Raw genomic sequence first — 25,655 nt, 5'->3', positions numbered from 1 at the left:
TACTCTATATAAAAATGTTTTTACTCATCTTTATACTCATTCCTCTGTACCTATTTTTTTTTTTTACTATTTTAAATGGAATTTTCTAAATATGTTACATTTTAAATAATTTGGCATCTAGGCTAGGGACACTATCTGTTTTAGTATGTTGTTCTTTTATTTAATAAACATGCTACTCTCAATATACCTGATGATTTGCCTCCAGGTTATCTTCAATTTTCTATGGAGATAACAATATTAAGTATGAATAATGATGGTTTTGTTCATTACTTCCTGGTTCTGACACCTTTTGTTTTCTTTATATCATTGCTCTAAATAAGACCTTCTAGAAAATGTTAAACAGAATTTTAACATTTCTATTGAACATTGACTAGAGCAAAAATTTAAAGGAAATGTGCTTAAATTTCACTACTTAGTATGATGTGTGCTATAGATTTTTTGGTAGATACCCTTTACCAACTTAAATAAGTTCCCATCTATTCCTAGTTTGTGAAAGACGTTTGTTATTTAAAAAAAAAATCATGACATGTTGAATGTTATTGAAATTTTCTACATCTATTGAAATGGCTGTATCTTATTTTTTAATCTTCTAAAAATATTTTTATTGACAATCAATAGATTTTTCTAGAGCCAAATCACCTTTGCATTACAGGATAAATCTTACTTGATCATGCCATATGATTATTACCATTATTACTGCTACTGCTACTATTTTTCATATTGATGGATTCAGTTTGATTTAGGATTTTTGAAACTGCATTAATTTTCCTTTCCCATATCATCTGTTTAATTTTAGTATTAAAGTAATTCTAGATGACTCATAAGTCTTCTTCTCTTCCTGTCTCTCTTCTCCACCTTCTAGTCCTCTTTCTCTTCTCTTCATCTTTTTCTATTTCCTAGAACTCTTTCTGTAAGATGTGGATATTAGGGTTTTGTAAAAATTGCCTTAAAGAACATCTGGGCCCACAATTCAACAATAAAAAGATAAATAACCCTATTTAAAAATGAGCATAGGTATTAAAAACAAATTTCCCCAAAGATATACAAATGGCCAATAAGTGCATGAAAAGATACCAGTTAAAAGATCATCAGCCATTAGGAAAATGCAAATCAAAATCACAATGAGAACACTTTATACCCATGAGAATGGCTATAATAAATAATAAAAAATCCTAGTGGAAATGTAAAATAGTGCACTTCCTTTAGAAAACAATTCAGCAGTTCCTCAAAGTGTTAGAGTATTCATAGCACTCAGAAATTCTATTTCTAGATATATTTGCAGGAGAAATGAAAACATACCTCCACACAAAAACTTGTATGTGAATGTTTTCAGCAGCATTATTTATAATACCCATCATATACTAAAAACAAATTGTATAGTTTAAATGGGTGAATTTTATGATATGTGAATTATAACTCAATAAAGATGTCTAAAATATCTGGGTCTATTGGTTATTCAGGGTAAATTTTTTTTCAATTATTGATTTATTTAAGTAGATTTTGTTGGTTTTTGAGTTTTAGTAAAAGTTTGCATTTTATATTTTAGAACATTTATCATTTTACCTATGTTTTCACATTTACTGCTTTAAAGTTGCTAATAGTGCAGTAGTCCTATTATTTTAAATCTGTTGTATCATTAGTTATAGAAAAATCAAAAGATGAGGGCAATAAAACACGTATTTATCCACAACCTTCATCAGCAAATGTTGGCATTTTTGTTTCATACGTATTTTTTCTTAAGGGAGTAGTAAACACCATTTTACTTCAGCCCTAAATACTTTATTAGCATGTGCCTTTTTAATATAAGGACCTCTTCCTTTATAACCACAGCATCATTTCAACCTTAGCAAAATCAATAAAAATTCTCTTATCCAATAGGAGATCTATGGATGATTTACTCACAGACACTGCTTTTTGAAGAGCTCCAGGGCTTCCCATAGTCTGCATTTGCCTTATTTTCTTGTGGTATCATTTATCTGATCCTCTATCTTTCATATTTCTTGTAAGCTGTTCATCATATCAAAAGCCTTGCTAAGAATCAGGTTCAGCATGGTTTTTGCAGGAACACTTCATAGGTGGTACTATGCACATCTTACATAGCATCATATAAGGAGGAACAGGTCAGATGTTCTCTCCCCTTGTAAGATATAATATTTTCCCTTGGCAATTAGCAAAAAATTAGAAGGTGATATTTGGTATTGTGTGAATATTCTATTTCCCATCAGTCTTTTACCATTTGGCTTTAGCATCTATTGGTGATTCTTATTTGGATCAGGTATTTCACTGGGGATTACAAACTGGTGATACTTCTTAGGTAAGCTTCCTCTTCTCAAATGGGAAAGTGCTATTCATCCCCCTACCAAAAGACACATTAAATTCTTTATTCTTTTAAAAATATTTTTTATTAAGACAACTTACATATAATTCACCAATAAGTGTACAATTTGATGAGTTTGACAAAATACAGTTTTGTAACCACCAAACAGGCATGATATGTTATATTTCCCACATGCAAAATACATCCCTTGTGCCTTTTTTGTAGTCAATGCCCTCTCCATCCACACCACCGGAAACAACTGATATCTGCTTTTTGTCCTTAATGTATTTTAGAATTAAATGGAATGAAACAAAAGCCAGTCATAAAGTATGATATTTCACTTAGAATAATACCATGAATGAGATTCATTCTGTATCATTACATTTATCAATAATTGGTTCCTTTTTATTGCTGAGTAGTATTTCATGGTATGGGTGGATCTGCCACAGGTTGTTTATCTATTTACAAGTTGATAAAAATACAGGTGGTTTCCAGTTTGTGGATATTATGAATGAATCTGCTATAAAACATTTGTGTGCGAGTCTTTGTGTCAATATGTTTTCACTTGGGTAACTACCCAGAAGATACATGTGGGATTGCTCAATGGTCTTCTAAGTGTATGTTTAACTTCATGAGAAACTGAGAATTGGTTTTCCAAATTTGATGCACTAATTGGCATTTCTACCACTAATGTATGAGAATTAAAGTTGCTCTGTATTCTGCCAACACTTGAGATTGTTAGTCTTTTTAATTTTGCTAATTCTATTGAGTATGAGGATATCTTATTGTGATTTTAATTTGCTTTTCTGCAATGACTGATGAGCATCCTTCTATGCATTTATTTTCCATTTTATATTTTCTTTGATAAGGTATATATTTAAGTTGGTTGCTCATTTAAATTGTGTTATCTTAAGTTGTCAGATTACTTATAGAAGTATATTTTTTAACTTCTACATGTATGTGAGTCATTTCTTTGTTACTAATTTAAATGTTATTGAACATGGTCTGAAAAAATGTCCCATATGAGACTTATGGATTAGAAGTCTTTTGTCCATTGACACTGGCATTAATAAAAGAGAAACATTAATAATGTTTCTCAGGTCTACTCCCTCTCAGAAACCTTGTCCAACATTAATATTTCTTGAATTTGAGAATAGAAGACCCCTTCAAAATCATCCACAGATCGTAAATTGAGAAATACATTGAAGCATAAGGGATTTAATCCCTTCATTGACTGATAACTTGAGTCAGCACCATTTGAATACCTTTCATGTGCCTGATCCTTAGTTAGATGCTAGGACACTCTGGATGTTGTACTGTAAACAAACAATTAAGTTATCCAGTACCCTTGATAAACTCTCTCAGGTTTTTGTATGTTTTAGATTTCCTATGGTAACAATCCTATCAGGAGACTGAGAAGAGCAGATCACTCCCTCCTCCTTGAAATACCTACCTCACTAGGTTCCTGGGGGAGCACACTCTCTGGTCTGCCTTGTCCCTCACTGGCTGCCACTCACGTCAGTCTCCTTACCTGGTTCTTTTCACCTTCTTTGACTTTTTGAAGTCAGAATGCCTTTCAGAATTCAGTCCTCCCAAGTCTTCTCTTTTCCAACTGTACTCACAGGTCAATATCCCATCCGATCCAATGGATTTAATTTAACCATCTATACTTTACACAGTTTTTAAACGTACATCGCCACCTTGGATGTGTGCCTGAGCACACACTTGACTATATATTCAATGGCCTACTCAGTTTCTCATTTTGGTTGGCAAACATCCATAATATCAGTAACAACTGCCCACATGAACCCCCACTAACACAAGTGCTACCACCACAAAAGGCAGGAAGTATTCTAAGAGTTCTATGTAAATTATTTTTAAAATTGAACTTAAAAGGCATCCCAGATGTAGCATAAAAAACAGCCCTTGATTCTTTACCAAAATTTGTTCTACTCATAGTTTTCCCCATTTTAATAAATAGCAACTCCATTCTTTTGGCTGTGAAGGCCAAACACTTGGAACTTTCATTACCCCTTCTTTTTTTCCCAACCCCCCTGTTCTGAATAAACATTGTCGGCTTTAAGTTCAAAACAGTCCCAAATTGCCACCAATTCTCATCCTTTTTGATAAAGTCCTGTCCAAACCGTCCTCTCTCACCTTGATTCTTGGAATAACCTAATAAAGACCTCCCCCTTTTCTCCCACATAATTGACAAGATGGTAGCCAGAGTGACCCATTCAACAATCACATCATGAAATGCTTCTATTCAAAACAGTGTGTCCACGTCCTTCCATATCACTTAGGGTAAAAATTTGTCCTTAAATTGGCCTGATAGGTCCCACCCAGTGATTGTCCTCTCAGACAGTCCCCATTAAAACCTCTCCCTTCACTCTCCTTCCTAGACCTCACCAGATACAATCATCTCTAAGAACCACCACCTTTGGTCTTTCTGCTTCCTGGGACCACCTTCCCTCAGATACTTACATGGCTGGGCTGCCCCTTCATCTCCTTTAATTATTTACTCAAATTTAGCATTCACAGTGAGACCTGCACTGAGCACTCTACTTAAACTTGAATACCACACAGCCCTCCTGGCTTAGTTTTTCTTCACATCATTGATTACTTTATACCAGAGAATATGATTTCCTTATGTATGCTTTTCTAATGTCTGTCTTCCACTCCAGAATGTAAGTTCCACAAGGCCAAAATGTTTTGTCTTTGCACTCATATATTCTAGCACTGACACATTGTGGACACTTAATAATTGAGATTATCAGATAGGATATATTTTGAAGTTAGAACCAAGGTCTTGATGAACTGGGCCATTCATTTAGCCTACCACTTGGCCCTGATGCAAATGAAACTACCATCTTGGGAAAAGAACACAGCAGAACACAGACACTGCGTGCACCCAGTGTTTGACGCTCAGCTCAGCTCTTCTCTCCCTGAAAGCCATCACTGTCCTGGGTACTGTTACTAAAGTCAGTCACCAGCATGGTACCTCGTTCTGGTGGAGAGCAACCTTTTTGAAATATTTATTTCTTGGCACCATGTTGATCAATGTTTCAACAAAATTTATAAACTTAATAAAAATATTAAACAAAATGACAGTGGCAAGCCATTAACTTTTAAATATTAATAATATCTTAAAATCTGATTAGCTAGTTGTCCAAATATTAATAATAATATCTTAAAATCTGATCAGCTAATTGTACTCATTATTTACTTACTGGAGGAACTAACACTTGAACCTCATTTTCCTTCTGCTATCAAGCCACAATGATATATATGATTTTAATCCTGACCTGTAAATCAGAACTTCAAACGTAAGTATTTATGGAATGCTCATAGCTGCACAGTGCTGTCATAAGCACCACTAGGCTATAAAATAAGTAGAAGACACAGTTTTTGCCAAGGCAAGTGGGTGCTTAATGTAGCTTGCCCACATTTTTCAACTATATATAACATAAAGCAAATGAATGAACACTGATTTAAAACTCAAGTCAATTTTCACCATAAAATATATTTTTGCCAAGGTATTATTCCTATCTGAATAAATGGCTCAAAAAATTCTCCCTTCAACTTTTCAACTGGTGATTTGTTTAGCCAACATATTATTTCCTCAACACATGCTGTCATTCAAGGCAAGTGGACATTTCCCAGCACTTGAGAAGATCAACAGAACAGGTATAATCCCATTGGTTGTATTCTTTATGTTTTAAGACTTGTTTATGTATATCTAGAACAACTGCTATTTTTATTAAAAAAGAAAACACTTTTGCCATAGTCCTTTTAGGCCTATCACCAATAGAAATATGTGTGGTTATATTGAAATGGCATATGAAAATAGACTATATTTATTCACAGGAGCACCTTATTTCATCTGCGGAAGAAACTAGTTTGGAAAAATATCAGTTTTAGAAGTCATTTTCTAATAACATGTCTTAAAAAGAGTATTTCCAAGAGAAAATGGGGGAAATATATTCTGAGAATTCTTTGAACACAAATACGGCTATACTGAGTTCAGCATTTTCTTTCTTAAAGCAAATTTCCCCTTTATCTCCCAAAATGCCAACAGGAGGCAAAGGGCCTGAGCTGCTTGGACAATTACGAACCAGTTCTCTCCCCATAAGCTTTATTCCCAATGTACTTGGGAACCAACTTCTGACTCCAGACAAATGACTGTTAGTTCCAGCTCTTACCTGCCAATCACAATACTTTATATATCTTGCCAGTGTCTGGGTTAGCCTGATGATAAGATTACAGGACCTGTTTGTTTAGTTCATTAGCAGAAATTCGTTCCACCCAGGCTCATCAAGCTCAGTTTGGGATGGGGGTGGGGTGTGTCAGGGCCTGCCAGGGGATTGGTTTTTCTTACTAGGAACTGGGAAAGGAAAGCACTTTTTCCCCTTGGGGGTCCCCATTTCCCCTTTCAGTTCCTCTGTTTGGGGTAGACAATAGGAGCCTCTAGGCACCCCTCCTCCCAGCGCCCGGTCTCTGTCGCCCCTCGCTCCCTCCTCCCCTCCCGCCCCTCACCCACTGGCTTCCCCAACTCGGGCTCCAGGCGGAGATTTGTCAGAACCGTTCGTTTGAGACTGATTATGATTGCAGCAGATGGGCTGGATTTGACGCCCGATCCTAGGCAGCTTCGAATGGGGGTGCCGCGGAGGGGCGGGGAGGGGGAGAAGGTGGGGGGCGGGAATCCAGGGGCCGGAGCTGCCTGGTAGGAGCTCACTGCGCAGTCCCGCCGGGCGCTCCTGGGCTGCTCTGTACCCGGCGCCTCCGGGAGGGAAGTGGCACGCGGACTCGCGGGGCCTCCCAGATCGCCGGTGAAAAACGTCCCACTGCCGACAGGGCGTGGAGACCCCGGGAGCTAGGCGCAGGGAGACCAGAGGAGCGTAACAAAGCGGCGCAGCCTGAGGGAGCGCGCCGGTCCGGCTGCCCTGCGCCGTGCGCTGTGGAGCGCCCCTGGCTCCGGCTACCTCCGCGCGCTCCGGACATGGCAAGTTTGTCAACTCCGGGCTCTGCGGCCAGCGCCTTGATGCTGCCGAAGTGACAGCACTGCAGGGTCTGCCTCGGGGGGGTTGCGCCCACCCCGCTCCCGACCCGCAGCAAAATGCTCCTCCACAGGCCAGGTAAGGAGACGCCAGCCCGCTCCGCTCCCAGGCGCGCCCCCAGCACGCGGCCGCCCGCCTCTCTGGCCTGGGAGCCCTATTGCTCCCACTGGTCCCTGTAAACGCCCTGCTTCTGTCCTCCCAAGGTGGCTCCTCGGTCCCTCTCTGCCCTCTGCTGCCCTCTCTCACAGTCGCCCTTCCTTTCTAGCTTACCGGATCCCAACAGCAGGGGGAGAAGTTCGGGGAGGTGGTGCGAGGTGCGGGTCGCTCTTCCACTCGCACCGCGCTGCGGCCGGGACGGCTGGTGGGCTGGTGGGAACCTGTGTGCGCGCTCACCCGGCTCCCCGCCCCCACGCCGTCTGAGCACCGCGCGACACACGCGCTACCTCCTCTCCACCTGTGGGCCTCGCTTTTGTGCTTCAAGTGCGAATGAAAGCACGCACACGTGTAGGCAATTCCTCGTCGGCAATCTCCAGACTCCTGAAGGGGGCAGGGGTGGCGGTGCATCTTGAGTATCGCCACGTACCCAAACTCAGGTACAGCGCTTCTCCTGTCTCGTGGCTTTGACTCCGATTTTCAGGTGCCAGCAAAGCGAGTCACCTCCAGAGAGACTGGGAGGCCGCTGAACTTGGCACGGACATTGCCATGACACCAGAACCCTCCCACCCCAGCCCCCAGCCCTAGGGATCCGCGACCTGCTTCCACCTGGCCCTGCCGCTCCCACCACCCCAGGGACTAGTGGGTCCCTGCCCTTGTCTACCCAGCACAGGGCCTCTAGCCTTGGCCATCCCTCCCTCGCTGCTGTGCCGCAGCTCGCCGGGAGCGACCAGTGTGTGCTGCGTTGCTACTGACAACTGCCTGTGCCGAAAGCTCAGCCCCTAGAGCAGCCTAATGCTGATTGATGGGCAGAAATACGATATTTTCTAGAGCTTAGCGGCCACTGGTGCAGAGGCCCTCCCGCTGCCGAAGCCCTCGGACCGCCTGGGTAGCAGGCCATCTTCCTTCCCTCCTCTAGGCCTCCCACACACCCTTTGGGAAAGGGCTCTTAGGTTATCCTTGTCTTATAGGGTTAAATTCAGTGCCAGCGTTTGCTTTCCTGAATAAACAGCCGCTCCAGAGTTTCCCTTCTTATTCTCATTGCTTCTGTTGAGTTGTATACATGAGGCCCCTGTTCCATATTCCTTTCTGTTTCCATCCCCCACCTTCTCACTCACATATGTACATAAAATAGAACACCTCTTTAATGACCAGAACTATTCCTGCACAGGCTTGCAAAAGCATTTTCCAAAAATAATTCATTTCATAATAGTACTTCTTCCTCAGCTACTTCTCACACTGCAAGGCTTGTTCCCTCCTCCCACAGAAGGCTGGTCATTTCCATGGTTGGTCACTCCATGCCCTAGAAAGGTACAACCCTGGGAATAAGCTCAAGTTTAGAATGCTCACTGCTGGGATAACCTTTGCTGCTTTTGTGTTTTTTCATTTTAAAAACCTTCAAACTCATGCCCCCTTAGCTTGTCTGGGATGACAGCTGCCTCTAAGCCATTGTGAATTAATAAAAATTTTCAGGACTAACAGAAATTCCTGCCCCAGACTGTACTCCTCCTTCTCCCCAGTATTGACTGCAAGGGCCAGATGCCATTAGCAAAGGAATTATCTTTGGAAGAACTTATTCTGTAGTATTTATGCTAGTACATCAGTAGTTTGATCAGAGTATTTTCATTATCTGAATTGTCATGCTTAGCTTCGTTTTGTCCTTGGACATTAATTTGGAAAAACATGTGATGTTTCAAAGTCATTCATTTATTCAGCCAAAGAAAACTTTCTTGAGAGGCTCCCCTGTGTTCGGCACCAGTGTGGGCCCTGAGTTGGAGGAAAGAAGGACAAGGCCCAAATGGCTATCAGTATTTTAAAGCCCACATTACACTGAATTGTAGTTATTGCCATGGTGGTTAATATTACTGCAGCATGCTACATGTGACCAGGACTTTACAGTTTACATAAGGCTTTCACTGGCATTATTTCTTTTAATCTCAGCAGTAGGAATTTTAAATATCAGGGATTCCACCAAAAGTCCCGGTAATGCTCATTAGTCCTGTGTAACCAAAAAGGAAAAGAATTTTGCAAACCATCCCAACAGCTGATGGAGCTTTAAAACAAAATAAACAATTCAGAAGAAGCTTATGAAGCTTAGTTACTGGAATGTAGCTTGGAAAAGATAAGTGAAATGCGTGTAACATGCATATTACGAGGAAGACACCCTGGAAAGTGACTCCATTGGGAGACCACGGTGGCTCAGTGAACTGCTGGCTGCTGGAGGTGGAGAGTTTCCAGAGCTCTGGACTGTTTTCTTATTCTAGGATCTAAGGATCTGAAATGGGATGAAAGTTTTAGTACAGAGTTGCTGGGAGACTAGCAAATTAAGCAAAATGAGCAGGCAATGATGTGACTTTCTTTAGCTACAGGGCATTCTTAAGATATCTGTACATTTATGGTATATATTTACTTTAGAAATGAAGTGATTTTCTGAATTTAGAGCATACAGAAAGAGTTTTTGTGCCTTGTCTGAGCAATATGAAGATAGTCAAGGTTTTGATTGTTTTTACCCATTACTTTGAAAACTGGCAATATGTCAGGTAGATAAATGGCAGTTTCTCTTCTTTATCATCTAAAGTAACAATGTGTAGAAGGCCTTCATGGAGATTTGTTCGTTTTCTCATCTTCAACATGGAGGGCAGCTGTTTCTCACTTCTTAACTGTGACTATTGTTCATCACTTTTCTCCAAAAATTATTTCTAGAATGTCACCTGAGAATCACAAAATTTGGTTGGCATTTTAGAGATCATGCCAGTACTCTTGTTTATCATTTTGAAAAGTTTTATTCAAAGAAGTTGTGCAAGCAAGGTATATGATGGAGCTCATTATGACCAGAGCTGGTTGTGGGTTCTACTAAACATCAGAGTAGCCAAGGTCTAGGGTAAGGTCTGTTATGAGGGAAGACTAGAGATATTCAAGGAAGTTTTTTATTGTTTAGTACCATGAAGCTTTGTGGGAACTTTTAGATGTGTAGGGTTTTTTGGTTTTGATTTTTTACTGGAGAATTTGTTTACTCAAGCCTATTACTCTGTATTTGGCATAGCCGTGTGTTATTTTCATTCTTAGTCATCATAGTATCTTAGTTTAGAGCTGGACTTACATCTTTAGGTGCTTGCATGTTATTGAAAAGCACATAATTAAAAAATATAAGTATTTGGGAAGTTAGATTGGACCTAGTGGGCCCTGCTTTGATCGGGGACTTCAGCTTCTGTTGGACTCCCAAGGTTTTTCAAATGAAGTTTAGAGAGATGTGAAGTTGATTCCAACCTCGGGTATATTCCTATAATTTTTCTATTTAATGGGAGAGATTCAAGCAAAAGAGAGTGGTGGGCACTCTGATGTTGACTGTCACCATGGTTCATGGTTGTCAGCCTTCCTTCCCCATGACTGATCTATGGCCCCATTATTCATTCACTCAGTAAATGTTTGTTGAGGAGCATTTATGGCTGTGTACTCCAAACATCCTTGCTTTTTCTGCAGAATTTCATGCTTGGCCAATAGGCATGTTCCTTTCAAATATCCTATCACTTTGTCCTTTGGGGTCCTTAGAGGTATAGTTTAATGGGGGCAGGATGTGGGTGGTTGAGAAGTTTCTTGCTGCCGTGAAGTAGGACAGTATTATTGCTGCGAGGGCTGCTGCTTCTGACTGGGATTGCTTTCTGGATATTATACTCTTCCACCCTCTTTCTGTCAGTCAACTCTGTTTTCACATGACCCTTCAGCTGAGACTTCTCAGGCAGTAGGTTGGTAATGGATTAAGTAAACTGTCCCTGTGAATATGTTGCTAAACTCAGCATAACTATTTCACATTACTTGACATGAACATAACCTACAGAGTGCATTAAGGGGGATGCCAGTACCTGGATTCTCAGGTACTGTGGCAGGTTGGCAGTGGGGGGATATAGGGTTGAGAGGAAGGGAGGGAAATAAATCATTTTATGCTGTGTTGGACATGTTGAAGATAGGTCATAGCATGTACTGCTGTAGGTAAGGCTGTGACCTCTAAATGAACTGGGAACTCAGCATGTTGCTAAAACTTTGTATTTCATAGCAGGTGGGTAAGTGTTCAAACTTGGGAGTCTAGCAGACCTGGGTTCAAGTCCTGATACCATTGTTTACTATTGATGCAGTTTGGGGGAAGATTATTAATTTCTCTAACTTCAGTTTCCTTATTGTAAAATAGAAAAAACTATTATATGCATTTATAAATTCTTGAGAGTAATATATAACATATCAAGTGGTTTAAAATAGTACCTAATGTATAAAAGGTTAGCATGTACTATCTGCTATGGTCTTTTAATGTTCTTTTCCTATTGGTTGAGACTTAGTAACGCTGCCTATTTGATATTAACTTCATCTCAGAGCCTTCTCCCAGCACCCCAAAAAGAACAAACATTATAGGAAAAGTTATAGTTCAAGCAGTGGCAGCTACTTTTAGAAGGAGCACATGCTTTCCACAAGTATAATAGCAGATAATAATTATTTTCTCTTTGAGGTACAAATAGTTGAATCTCTGTAATAAACCTAGAAAGTTTCAGTTAGTGTGAAATTCATCAAATGCCTGTGAAGGGCAAGTTCTGGGTTACAAGGCATGCAAAGATGAGAAACACTGCCTTGTTCTCAGTTTGCAAGCTGGAAGAGAGGAGTTAATAAAAGAAATGAGAGTAACAGTGTAATTATATGGAGCATCACCATAATAAAGACCCCTGTCACTGATTCAGCCCTAGTGTGTGTCAGACATGTTCTTTATTAAAGGCAGCAGTCTGGATCTCTGTGAGACAAGTGCTGTGTTCTTCATTATACAGATTTTATATGATAAAGTAAACTTAAGTGTCATGGTGGTATTAACAAAATTGTATGAATTGTAAAGGAGAGAGTTATCCTTACCAGAGAAGCTTACCTCAGGTGGTTTTCCTGGTGCTTTGACTGAATTGTTGGGAGATGTGGAGTGTGATTTTTTTAATAACTGCATTATCCAGGGTTGTGTTTGGGTTCAACAATCTCTTGATCCCCCCTATCCTCTGTTCACTGCATTATAGAAATGAAAGAAAGAAAAGACCGGGTTTTGTTAACCGGCCAGCAAGGAATTTATTCTCTTCCTCATTTCTTTGGTCATTTTTATTACAAATGCCTCCAGGGAAAATATCTTACTTTCCTTGGAAGAGTCTTCTTTAGTTTCTATCAATTTTATTTTTGTTGTTTCTCTTGGATGAGATTTAAGCTACCAAAACTTTCTCTAATTCATATCAAGTTTTATACACAGATGTGCATGTACCAAATGGTACGTGTGGCCTTGTAAAATAACATAGATTAGTTTAGCTTACTGGTATCATAGTCAAATACAGTACACAACACACATTTCACCTGATGCAAATTCAGATTAACTCCACTTCTCCAAGACTGTTCCTCTTTCGTTTTTCCCTTTGGTTACTTCTTGTTTTTTTTTTTTAACCAAATATGTTAATATTCTAATATTGTAGCATGGTTTTCCTCGACTCCTCCCCAGTAGCAAGTGTTCAAACTCAGCTATCACTCCCCATTATTTTCCTATTGAGATTGTATAAAATGTACTATCTCCTCAAATTCCTGGAGTGGCTCTTATCTCGGCAGCCCAACATTTGCTTGAATTATTCTGACATGAAAGGAGAACCACGCTGGCTATCTAAGTAGTTTGCCATGCGTATGGATTTTAATCTTTCACAATGATATTTTTGAGGGAAACATGGTTAACTCAAAAAGGCACAGATTGATCTTTGTAGCTCACCATGCATTGCATTTTAGTTTAAAGGAATTATCGCACCAAAGATGTTCCAGCCAGACACAGCATTTCTATGCATAGCAGATGCCCTCCTTTCCTGCCTTATTTCATTCACTTGTTCATTCATTAAGTGACTCAGCAGACTATTATTAGGGGCCTATTGTGTGTCAGGCAATGTGTTGTACTTAAGAGTTTCTTTGACCATTGTCCTTTATTCTGATACTGATCATTTAGCAACAGAAAGTTATTGGTTCTCAAAAGAAACACACAGACCTGACATTGCATAGTTGTGCTTCCTGCTTTGGACAGCTTTTAGACATTATTTTAATCTATCCCATCCTTGTTACATTAATACACTAGGACTTTTCAGAAGGTAGATACCTTTGTTCCTCTGTACCTCACAGTTTATCCTGATTTTCCTGAAACATTTCCACTTGTCGTTTTTGCCAACCACTCTATGTCTACTAGGTGTTCAATAAATATTTGTGGAGTAGAGGGCAGAAAGAAAAAAAAAAAAAGCACCTTGGAACTTTACTGTCTTAGGAATTAGAATATTTGATTTAGGATTTAACATACCCTGAAAGGCCTATCTTTTTTCTTCTGAAAATCATCCTGTCTGCCTTAGAGCACATGAGGGAGCAGATCCTCTTGTCCATCGGGCAGTCCGTTTTAGGGTGGTGTACCTGGCCTTGTGTTCCTCCTCAGATAATTTGGCTCTTGTAATGATTTTGTAGCAGTTTTGAGATCCGGATGCTGCTTTGTGGTCCTGCCCCACCCTCTCTGCTAAACTGCAGTTCCTCGGAGAGTTTCATTCCGCCTTAACACAGTCTCCCTCTTCCTCTTCCTATACTGACATATTTGGGGAAATCCCCCTTTTTTTTTCATTAAAAGATACTGTTTATTTAACCTTGTCCCGGGTTTTATGGATTCATAGTAAATCATTGAAAGATGTAATTATTTGTAAGTTAGTTATAAAATTAGTTATAAGCTACAGATGCCCTATGTATCTAGGTGGAGTAGGACACAGACCTCTAAGGTACCAGAAACACTTGTGAAGGTGGCGAAGTAGCAAAAGGGAATCAGCCTAACAGGAGGTAGGAAGCTAAGCTGCAGTGATGACTGAGGGCCAGTGTGCTGGCATGGGCCTCCTGGGGAAGGAGAACCCAGGGAGGAGAGAGAGAGGGTGAGGGGTAGTCGGGAGAGGCCTTGCCCTCAGGCTCAGAGGCAGGCACTTTCGCAGCCCTGGAAGAGGGCTGGAGGGGGAGGGCAGAGGTGGTGGGGTCTTGCTAACTGGGGTGGGTGCCTGCACACAAGCAATCCAAACTTTACCCTCTGAGCTGGCATGTCCCAAGCGCTGCCTGCCTGGAATGGCAGTTCTCCTGGGGGCTGTAGGTGTCTAAGTCAAAACAATCAAGCCCAATCAAGAGAAGCTCCATGGTTGAAAAGGAGAAAAAGGTGAGAGAAAGTAAAAAAAAAAAAAGTTTCTCTCCTGTGAAAGTTCTCAGAGGTTTTAATATGCCAGTCTGCATTGTTAATCTCTGAGTTTCCCCAAATATCTTTAAATCATCAAATACATTTATAATGGAACATCTTGGGAAGGCAGTTGTATGTGGAACCTATTATGGGACATGATACTGGAGACCATCAGTGATTTTGAGTCAGAGGCCATATGGGTGAAAGGTGTTGGGAACTTGAGCATGAGAAAGGTGCATAGTAGGGGAGTGGAGGGCAATTAGGAGACTGTCTAGCAGACATGATAAAGACCTGGACTGGGGGTGACATGAGAACGGAAAGGAAGGGAGATATTTCACGAGTTACTAGAGTGCAAGAGCCTGCCTCTCTTTTTGAATAACTAGAAGAATTAACTTGTTCACTACTCCAAGATGGGAGAATCAAGAGTAGCTCCAGACTTTTAGATTCATTTGCATTAGGAGCCTTAAGTAGAAAACTACAGATTTCTGAACAGTGTACTCCATACTTGATTAGACAGAGGTATCTTTGCAGCCATGCACCTTTTTTACAGGGGGATGCTCTGTAGTCCAAAAGCTTCCTCAATAAAATGTGCTTAAAACAGTCCCACTATTTCAAGCTGCATGTTGGTGTAATATTGCCATGAATGACCCCATGCTGTCATGAGAGCTCCCTGCACTGAAAGTGGCCGTGTATGCCAAGGGTGTGTTTGCAACACAGAAAAGAGACTGTGCACCCTCTGTTGGGAATCTGGTTCTGTGACCAAAGGGCACTTTTGCCAATTTCCCTCATCACGGGGAGCTTTTTCAGAAATGACAGTGGGCACAGTATTGAAGTTGCACAATGCAAGATGTCGAGTCCCATCATTTGTCTGGTTTCCAAGGATCAGCCTTGTAGGTCTGTTCACAGTCTTCACATTTTGTGTAATCTGTGAGCAGGAAGTTATGCATCTGGCTTTTGACTGTTCACCTAAAATTAAACAGAATGATGGTTTTTCTTTTTCTATGATTATTTTCTATCTCCTAGAAATGTTCTGAACATTTCTTCCCAAAATAGGCATCAGTATAATACCAGAGTATAAAATGAAAACTTTTGCTTCTTTTACTCTAGAATTGTTCATTTGAGTAATTAGTTCTAAAAACTTTCCCAGCTTTCTTGCCTATTTATGAATATAAATGTATTTAGATGATTAATAATTCATTTATTTTCTATATTTACTTCTTTCTTTTTCTACACCTATTATAAGTTGGTTCATGTATTTGGAAGTTTGCAAATAATTCAAAATACTGTGGTCACTAGTGTATTTCTGAATACTTTTCTCTTGTAGTTTTTAAAATTCTATAAAGTGTCTGAATTCTTTTGATCCTCTCATTATATTGCTTGTTTGTACCTCTCATGATCTTGAAAACCTTGAGTTGTATTTCAGTGTACTGCTTACAGATTTCTGCTCATTGGTGCCTTACTATTAAATTAGCTTGTGCTATGTAGACATACCAATGTCCCTGAGCATGTTGACTGATTCAGGCTAAGGAAGTTCATGTTGATGCCTGAATTCTTCATTAGGCTGTCTACATTGGCTCAATAAACTATGTAATTGCAAAATTCCTCCTTTCATTTTGTGAATAGTGATTATGTGTGCTTCACAAATCTGTTACGGATGGATGGCATTAGAGGGTAGAGATGGGACTGTTATGACATGTCCAGCCTAGTTGTCTAGCTATCATTTGGTTAGTTGGAATTGAATGGCCTTTGTTGCTACATGAATCTAGGAAGGAAGGCATGAAGGATGAGGGAAACAGAGAGGGTGCAGTATAGGAAGAGTTACCTATCTGGCTACAGTTGTCCGTGAATGGCCTCTAGAGTGTGAGACTTAAACAGGAATTTTTGGTTTGTTTTAAATTGCACAGTGGTTTCTTTTTTAAAAATATCATTATTTACAGAATGATAATGAATGCAGAACAATGTTATGTCTGTAATGGTTCATGTGGCCACATTCATTTTCTAATTAGATGGTGACAATACACCCAAGATTTTCATATTTATTTTTCTTCTTGGAAACCACAATAGAATATATTTGTGAGAATATTGGCCCTGTCTTCTTACATGTGGATTTAAGACTATTTTGTAGAGTCTCATGAACATATATAAGAAGAGTAGGTAAGGTTCCCTTTTGTTCAATGAACAACTGAGAATGTCACATAAGTATAAGCATATATATATATATATATATATGTACTATATATATTTGTATAGAGATGCATACCATTACCCAGAAACTAATTTACATATTCAAAATTGGATAGATAATATTTACAACTTTATTCTTGGTTTAAATGTTTTTATTACAGTGCATAAATGACTGTTTTAGTCTTAATTTACCTATTGTTCCACTTTGAAGTAGAAAACCACAATATTTAGTTTATTCATATAGTACAGAATATTTTGCTTTAGGGCCTTTGGAAGAGGGTCATTTAAAATCTTTTAAGAGAAAGCATGTTCCTTACCACCAGTCATTTCACACTCAGGAGTTGGCACTTATTAATTAACATAACTTGTTCATTAAAAAACTCTTATTTTTAATTTGATAATGTAAGCTTTATGTACTTATCTTATTATGGTACTAGATTTGACTTCCAATAAAAGAATGTTTCATTAGTTGGTGAGACTACGAGGGACACATTTGGTTTCTTGTGTCTCATTTCATTTAATGAAATAGATAACTTCATATATTTATTTCTTGCCAGTCAACATAGCCATGACCTAGTTTGTATTTCATTCCTGGTATCCAGTCCCACTAGGAGACCTCTCTTTGCCCATGTCAGGACTGTATATATTCTTAAGACATATTTCCTAAAGCCATTGTTTACATCTTTTTTCCACCGTGGGGAACAAAACTCACATAAATCAGTGCATCAAGGGATGGGGAATATAGCCATTCACCAGAAGCCAAAAGTTTTCTGCTTTTCACGGTTTTGTCTCCAAAAGTATTCATCAAGCAGTGAGGGCTGTATTGAATAGTTACTTTGAGTTTGTTTTATCCTCCCCCCCCTTTTTTTAAGTGATGTTTCCCAAAACTCTGGAAATGAAAAAAATGTATTTATATGAACACTTATCCTGGAAAAAGGCAGGAAAATACAAATTGTTCAAAACTGAGAACTTGTGTGATAACTATGAAGTGGTGAAGCCTCAAGTTAGTTCAACTACAATTCTTCACATTTGTATAGAACTTTTTTCGTTTTTGGTTTGCAAAAATCCCTGCTATTTATTATGTCATTTTGATCCCACACAAGCACAAAAAAGCTAAGAAGACATTTTAGTTTCATTTCTTATATAAAAAAACTTCTTGGGTAATCAAATTGCTTGTTCAGTTTCACCCAGCTAGTGATTAGGTCAGGAGTCAAGTTCAGGTTTCTAGGTTTCTAGTCAAAAGCTGTTTTCACTGTAATGCATTGCTTCCATTTGTATTATTTAAAATAATAATTAGCAATACTCTTTTTTCCACATGGACTGTCCAGCAGAACTTGTTACGTGTTGACTCAGGGCAAAATAGAAGCTTCTAGACCTTCTTAAGGCTCAGTCCTGGAAGTGGCAAGATGTTACTTGGACATGTCCTGTAGGTTACACTGATTCCCAGCTTTCTCTATCATGATGAGGAGCTGGTGGAGCATGACTGAGAGGGGTTTATGACAATACCTCCTTATAAAGTTATAAGTTTAAGTCACTTTTCTATGTGTTTCCCTTTTTTCCTTTCTGTAATATAGATTTGCCCTTTATCCCCATTTTACAGATGAAGAAACTGAGATTGAGAAATTAAATGACATTTCAAGTGACATAAAACTTGAAAATGCAGAAATATGGTTCCAGCCCAGGGCCTATTCAATAGGAACATTGTCTCCCCAAATTAACTCTATTCTAGAGATAAATGATCTTAAAGTGGGGCCCAGGAAGGGGTGGAGGTGGATGTAGAAATGAAGTCTAAGGAGCAGAGGGTATTAAAAGGATAAGTGGGATTGTAAATAGGGCATGGGCTCTCAGTAGGTTTTCTAATTCTACTGCTTTCTACCCTGTGAACTCCAACCTTTAACTTCTCTAGTCTACAGCTTTCATTGCTTTATCTGTGGGATATACTGTCTATTCCATGGAACGGGAAGAACAGTACTTCTCGTTACTACATCATAGGCTTGTCACATGTTAAATGAAGTAAATTATGTAAAGAGTTCAACAGAGTGCCTCGCATATGGTAGGTGTTCAAGACATGTTATTTCTCTTTTCATCTTTTCCTGTGGTTCTTACGGTATCTTTCTCAGACATGGAGCTGAGCATGGATTATATTTTGAAATGCACTGAGCATTGTCAGTGTACTTTGTGTCATTATACATGAGCTGAAAAAGTTGGGGTTGCTATTCTGATTCCACAGCAGGAATTCTCTTACTGTTGCCCACTTCAGGGAGAGGCATCTTTACCAACCTGAAACACAGAACTGTTATTCTGTAAGAGGGCTGGTGATGTGAATGAGTCCCTCTGTCCGGACAGCAGCTGGCAAAGCCTTCACCTCACAGGCCCCAGAGGTGTAGTTTGAAGACCCACCCTAGCTTCACCACCTGCTTCAGGAGGATGCTAGAGGATTGTGGCTTGCTTTTGTAAATGGCTCCTTCAGACGATTATTACGGACATTGGAATGAATTTCACCAGTGCAAGTCAGTCCCCCATGTAAATTTGTAGGGCTTCTGTGCTAGGACTTGAGAAGCCTTTTGATCCTCTTTTTGGCTGGCATTGAAGAGAAGCTTTCTCCATTGTCGTTTGGTGGTGCTCCTGGGCAGCCTCACTCTGGCCTCAAAAACGTCTGTTCTCTAATGGGGATGGCTGAGCTCAGTCCCCCAAGGATGTTGGAAGATGTTAGTGCCACTTCCTTTGCCTAAGTCGGTGTCGGAGCAGACTAAATGTGTCCTTGGAGTTTGAAAGTGACTGTTTCATGGCAGCTGTACTCTGCTCACAGACCTCTTTTGTGTGATCTGAGGGCATCTGGTGGTGCCAAGAGGGTCCTAGCTTCAGCCAGTGACGGCACGTCTCTGTGTGTTATGTCGTGGGGGGATTGTTGTTTTGTGTGTCTGCTTGGCTGAGATGACGAGAGAGAGAGTCCTGTGGTGAGGATGAAAACTCAAAGTGTCTCTTTTTTCTCCAGCAACTTCTCCACGTTAAAACTGACATGAGCAGATGAATTTATTTATTTTTGAAGACTTCTGGAAAAAGTGATTTATAGCTTTTCTAAGTAGCCTTTACTGCCAGGAACTCTGTCCTCATTACTAATAAACATCTCTCCAGAATGAAAACCAAGCTTCTGTTCTCTTGTTTGTTTAATCAGGAGATGTGGGGATTAGATTGTCATCATCCTCTGAATAATGATGCTTCAGGTATTGGAAGGACATTATTAACTCACTGCAGCCACCTTCCCTCCACATCATGCAGTTCCAATTCTTGAACCCAAACTCTGTGAAATACTCTTTCCCTGAAGAAATTAAAATGATATTTTAGTAGTTTATAGCTAAGATCAAACATGAGGAGACTTCTTCATAATTTCTGGGTATAAGACTTTCATTTCAGAGAACCACTCAAATAAACACAATGCAGTTGATTATTCACAGGGCAGAAATATGCATTTGTATCATGTCTGATCTTCATTGCTGTCAAAAGGAATAAGCTTTAAAGAATAAATGGAGTATGTTTTTCTTTATATACACTGATTTTTATTTTTATTTTCTAAACTCCACATCTAAATTCTTATTAGGTAATAAACTTCTGCTTTTGGTTAAAGGTGAGTATGGTGCCTTATAAATGCATAAGTATTGAATGATTTATATATACGTATAATTTTGAGGGGGCATCTGCTGTGTGCTCTATGTTGTGTTTAGTGTTGTCCCCCATAAGGCACCTGTGCCTGGTGAAGTCAGAGCCATGTCACCAGACACTCCTGGAAGTACTGACCTGTCCTTCAGGGAGCTCAGTGGCAGTTTTAGGGTCTGTGTCAAAATACATACATTTATCTGTTTTCTGTTCTACTGCCTTGACTGTGACTAATCACAGATACTTGCTTTGTGGTTAATAAAAATAAATCTGAGAGATTTTCTTTCCAATGTGGTTCATTTCCCCTGTGGAATTAGCAGGCAGCAATATGTCCAGAGGGGCAGAGCTGCCTCAGAAGCTGATGGCCCCCCCTCTGCTTGCCCTCAGGGGTTCAGGAGGCATGTTTGGCACTGGTTTCTCTTACCTCCTTATAAATGTGGCTTGTGCCCAGGTTTCTCTCTGCTGTGAGACTGAGCTCAGCTGAGGAAAGCATCACATCCGTTCCCTGGGGGTGATGCCGAAGCTGAGACAGGGGGCCCAGCCTTCCAAGGATCTGACCAGGGGTGAGATGTAATGTGGGTGAAGTGGGTGGTCCCACTCGCTTGGGTCCGGGCTAGCTGGCCCACCCCGGGTCAAGGTCCTGCCAGGGCTTGGGTCCCAGGGTCTGTCCTGGCTCCACACTCCCTCTGTGCTCTTCTGGCCTGTTTCTCTTCCCATCCCACTTCCTTGGGGCACTGCTCCGTGGGCAGCTCACCAAGACAGAATTATTTCTGATAAAGGTTTATCACAGAGCTGTGGATCAATGTATTTTCCAGTCCCTCCTGGGAAGAATGTACATATTTGACCAAAACCTCAAAGGCTGGAACCCAGTGGTGTTTTCCTCCCTTCTGTTCCTGTAAAGGAAGTCTCAGGAACCTGATGGTTTCAAATATCCTGTCATTCCTCTCATTAAAACCTCTCCCCTTAGATTGCAGTTAAAACAATAGAACTCTTTGCTTTGGCCTATGAGTTGGGCCTAATTGGGCCCTGCTTCTCCTCTGGCTTCCCTCTGCTCCTGACTGCACACTCCTGGCTGCCCGTCTCCCTTCTCCAGACTCATGCCTCCTCATCTTTCAGATTGTAGCTTAAACTTCCTCCATGGATCAGGTCAGGGCCCTCCTCACCATCCCCCGATGTCTTCTCATGGGCATTGTCTTAGTTAGCTCTGGCTGCTATAACAAATACCACAGACCACATGCCTTAAACAGTGGCATCTATTTCTCATCATTCTGGAAGCTTAAAGTCCAAGATCAAGGTGCCAGCCACTCTGAGGGGTCTCTCTTGAGGGATCTGTTCCTGACTTGCAGACTTCTGCCTTCTCGCTGTGTCTTCTCCCAGGTCTCTTTTTATTCATGGGAACCCCACCCTCATGATTCATTACTTCCCAGAAGCCCCACCTCCTAATAGCATCACCCTGGGGATTAGGACCTCATCATGTGGATCTGGGGGAGACAAACATGCCGTCCATAGAAGGCCCTGTATGTCTCTTGTGTGGCTCTCATAACCTTTGCTGTTACTAATTTTGGGTCAGATGGTCAGCTTCATAAGCATAGTGATTGTGTCTATGCTGTTCTTTAATCAGACTGAGCACAGAGCTGGCACATATGAGGTGCTCAGTAAACATTTACTGGGAAGGAGCCAGAGAACCAAGTGCTGGTATCAGGTCAGGCTGGGGATAGTGGTGCCAGGGTATTCTAGAGGTAATGTAAGAGGTGTGGGCCAGCAGTCCCCTCTAATTTGGGCTCTACGTAGCAGTGTTATGCCAGGCTAAGGGCTCCCTGGTGGGGTTGCTTCCACAGAGCAAGTAGTATAATACTGAATGTGGAGCTAGTGCTCATTGAGGGCTTGCTAACATCCAGATGACGCTAAACTGCATAGCAAAGCTAGAGGCTGATGTGAGTGATCCCAAAGTGTGTTTAGGGGCCTCTGATTATATGCCACTTGGCTCCCAGCATCCACGTAGCCTTACTGACTGATGAGGATAACTTCAAGTCAGAGTCCAGCCTAGACCAGGTACCTTGAGACCTGGCTTGGAGGATCCTTGGTTAGTCTGGGATTGGCCAGAATGTACCTTCCCACTCTGGGGAGGTTGACTGCATGCAGTGGGGAAGGGACCACCAGGGCCAGGATCAGGGTTGGCAAGAGAAGAGCTTAGGCACAGCATTTAAGGAGGTGTAACTCTAGAACCAACTCACTAAGCCCTTCACCTATCTGTCTGGGACCTGTGTCTGATTGCTACACTTGTAGGTAGGTTGATAAAGTTCTTTCCTCATTTTTGTATATTCCAAGTAAATATCTACATTGATGTTTTCTACACTAGATTTGTGAATAGAAAGGTTTTATTCATGTTAATTTTTGCAGCAGATCCATGATGAGAACTGGTAGAGATGCAGGATGTGAATCCTTTAGGGGAATTGAGTGATAAATAATTTAATAATGACTGCTGTGTTTGTGTCCTTTTACTGCTGTAGCAACTGAGGACAAACTTAGTGGCTTAAAACAATACAAATGTATTATCCTATAGTTCTGGAGGCAGAGGTCCTAAAGTCACATCGTTTGTATGGCTGTATTCCTTCTGTAGGCACTTGGGGAAAATTCCCTCCTTGCCTTTCCACTTTTAAAGGCTGCTTGCATTCCTTGGATTGTGGCCCCTTCCAGCAATGGGATCACTCTGATCTCTGCTTCTATTGTCATATCTCCTTCTGTGATTCTGACTCTTCTGCATCCCTTTACAAGGACCCTTGTAATTATGTGGAGCCCACCCAGGTAACTGCAGGGTAATCTCCCCATCTGAGGTCCTTAATCACACCTACAGAGCCTCTTTTGTTATGAGAGTTAAAGATTCACTCATTTGGTGATTAGAATGTAGACATCTTTTAGGGGAGAAGGCATTGTTTTGCCAACAACCACAACTACCTGAATGGGGAGATGAAGGCCTCAGGGATGTGATTCAAACTGTGGGCCTCGGGGAGGGGGCTGACTAAAGGGACACATGAAGTTAGAGGCATCTCCCTTGACGGAATCTGAGGAAGGAAAAAAATGAGAAAGTAAGATTTTGGGAAACATCCAAGGGTAGGGCAATCTAAAGCTGAGTAGTGAGGAGAGGATTATTTCCCTCGGAACTGAGTTGTGCACTGGAATTCCGGAAGGAAGAAGTAGGTTTTTCCAAGGACCAGGGTTGGGTCTGTTGACCCCGTAGAGGAAGACCCAGGAGCCGTCAAGGACTTAGTGTGTGCTCCGTGCTGGGTCAGTCTGGAGGAAGGATGCCACTGAAACCTGTGAGCTGCTCAGCTATACATAGGCGAGCATTTTAAAGCTGCAGTGTCATTCAATGTACTCTAGTCTTGCCCTTGCATTTCATAAATTAGAAAATGAAAGCATAAAAAGTTCAAATGGGTTGTTGGCAAGTTGGTGTCAGAATTTGGATTAGAAACCAGGGCTCTTGGCTCCAGTGCTGCTGTTTTTCCCAGCACACCAGAGCTGCTCTTCTGCAATCTTCTCATGTGTTACAGCCTCTGTGCGGTTTAGAGCCTGCTACAGAGGAGCATGCGGCTAGGACACATGCCACTCTCTCCATCCAAAAGTGGCAAGTTGCCTTTGGTTGGGTGGACCTAGATAAACCTAAATGGTTTTATTTGAGTAAAAGATGAATACAAATAAACCTTGCTGAGCATATAGATGACAGAAGGCAGAAATGCCTGTGTGATTGGGTATAGATTCAGGAATAGATAATCCCAAACAAAAACAAGGCAGATCAACTCACCCACTCAGTCAGTGTAGCATTATAATTTCACCACCTACTAAAAATGCTGAAAGGAAATCAGAAGAACTCGTGTGACTGGCCAATAGGAAAGCAACTGCACATTGACAAGTTCATTATTATTCCTTTTTAGCATCAAGCCCATTCTCTTCCTGGGCAGTGAGAGAATAGTTTATCCAGAATACCCATATGCAGTTTTTGGGATGAATTCCTCAATGGCTTTGAACATGTCATCAGTAATATGATGGGTCAGTTAGCAAACAATCAACACATGGCCTTATTGGCAGAGAAACTGCAGATACCCTGACAGGACTTCAAATTTTGAATTCCATTTTCCTAATATAGGACATAGTTATAAGTATTTTAGGGTAATTCTGGAACAAGTAGCATGAGACAAACATGACTTCTAATAGCCTCTGCAGAAAACAGGATATGAGGAGAAAAAAATCACAAAACCACAGGCTGTAGGGAAAGACAGATCTGCACAGAAAAGGAAGTGAATAGACACTTGAGATGATATGTGCCTGCCTACTTCCAGGTCACCAGGTTTCAGAATGAATGAAGGCCTTCTCCCTTCCCAATATAGGTGTTTATAAAGAAAACACATATTCGTACATTTAAGTGTGTCTTTAACTATTAATGGATATTGTCCCACAAGAAATGCTTTGTGCAGCTGACTGGAATGCTTTTACTGCATAAGACCTTGGGTTTCAAGTGAGTTTTCCTTTTAATTTAAAGTGATGGGGGTGGGTGCGTGGGTGGAGACTGCTGATGGGATTTTAATTTAATGCTGTGAAATGTGAATGGGTTGGGAAATTTTTGTGTGATTTTAATTAAATGCTGAAAAATTTTAAGGGGTAGGAAAGTAATATAGAATATAATAGCTCTGTGTAAAAAAATTATTTTAACATTTGTCTCAGTTTTGAATATCAACATCATTAATGGTGCTATCATAAAACAGCCATTAGCCTCGCTGAAGCTAGATTTGTATAGTGAAAATGACGTAGAAACATGACACCTGTCAAAATAATTTAAAGACAACTCACAGTCCTGCCCCGAATTGCCAGTTATTTGACCCTTCTTAGACAGGGCTATGTATATATTACGTATTTCCAAATGTAGCACAGTTTAAAAAAACAAACCAACACTTTAAATAGTATATGTGATATAAGTAGTTGTATTTGCAAGGTCTCAACATTTGCTAGGTAGATCAGTTGGGAAGAATTGGATGCAGGTAACAGTTAAAGGCCACCTTATTTG

At 40.6% G+C, this 25,655-nt stretch overlaps 1 protein-coding gene across 16 annotated transcripts in view; it reads left to right on the top strand.

Annotated features, from left to right (window-relative positions):
* The window catches only part of NCKAP5 (NCK associated protein 5), a 942,960-nt gene that overhangs the window by 422,569 nt on the left and 494,736 nt on the right, over positions 1-25,655 (top strand). Inside the window, exon 1 of one of the 16 annotated variants that reach the window (XM_073241354.1) lies at positions 1,510-7,452. The exons of the other annotated variants lie outside the window; for them this stretch is intronic. The gene's annotated coding sequence lies outside the window, so the exon portion shown is untranslated. Of the gene's footprint in view, positions 1-1,509; positions 7,453-25,655 lie in introns of those variants that run through there. 16 annotated transcript variants of the gene reach the window in all.

The sequence above is a fragment of the Manis javanica genome, chromosome 7 (genome assembly GCF_040802235.1).
Source record: "Manis javanica isolate MJ-LG chromosome 7, MJ_LKY, whole genome shotgun sequence".
NCBI classification, from domain to species: Eukaryota; Metazoa; Chordata; class Mammalia; order Pholidota; family Manidae; genus Manis; species Manis javanica.
This window is presented reverse-complemented; position numbering and strand designations above follow the sequence as displayed.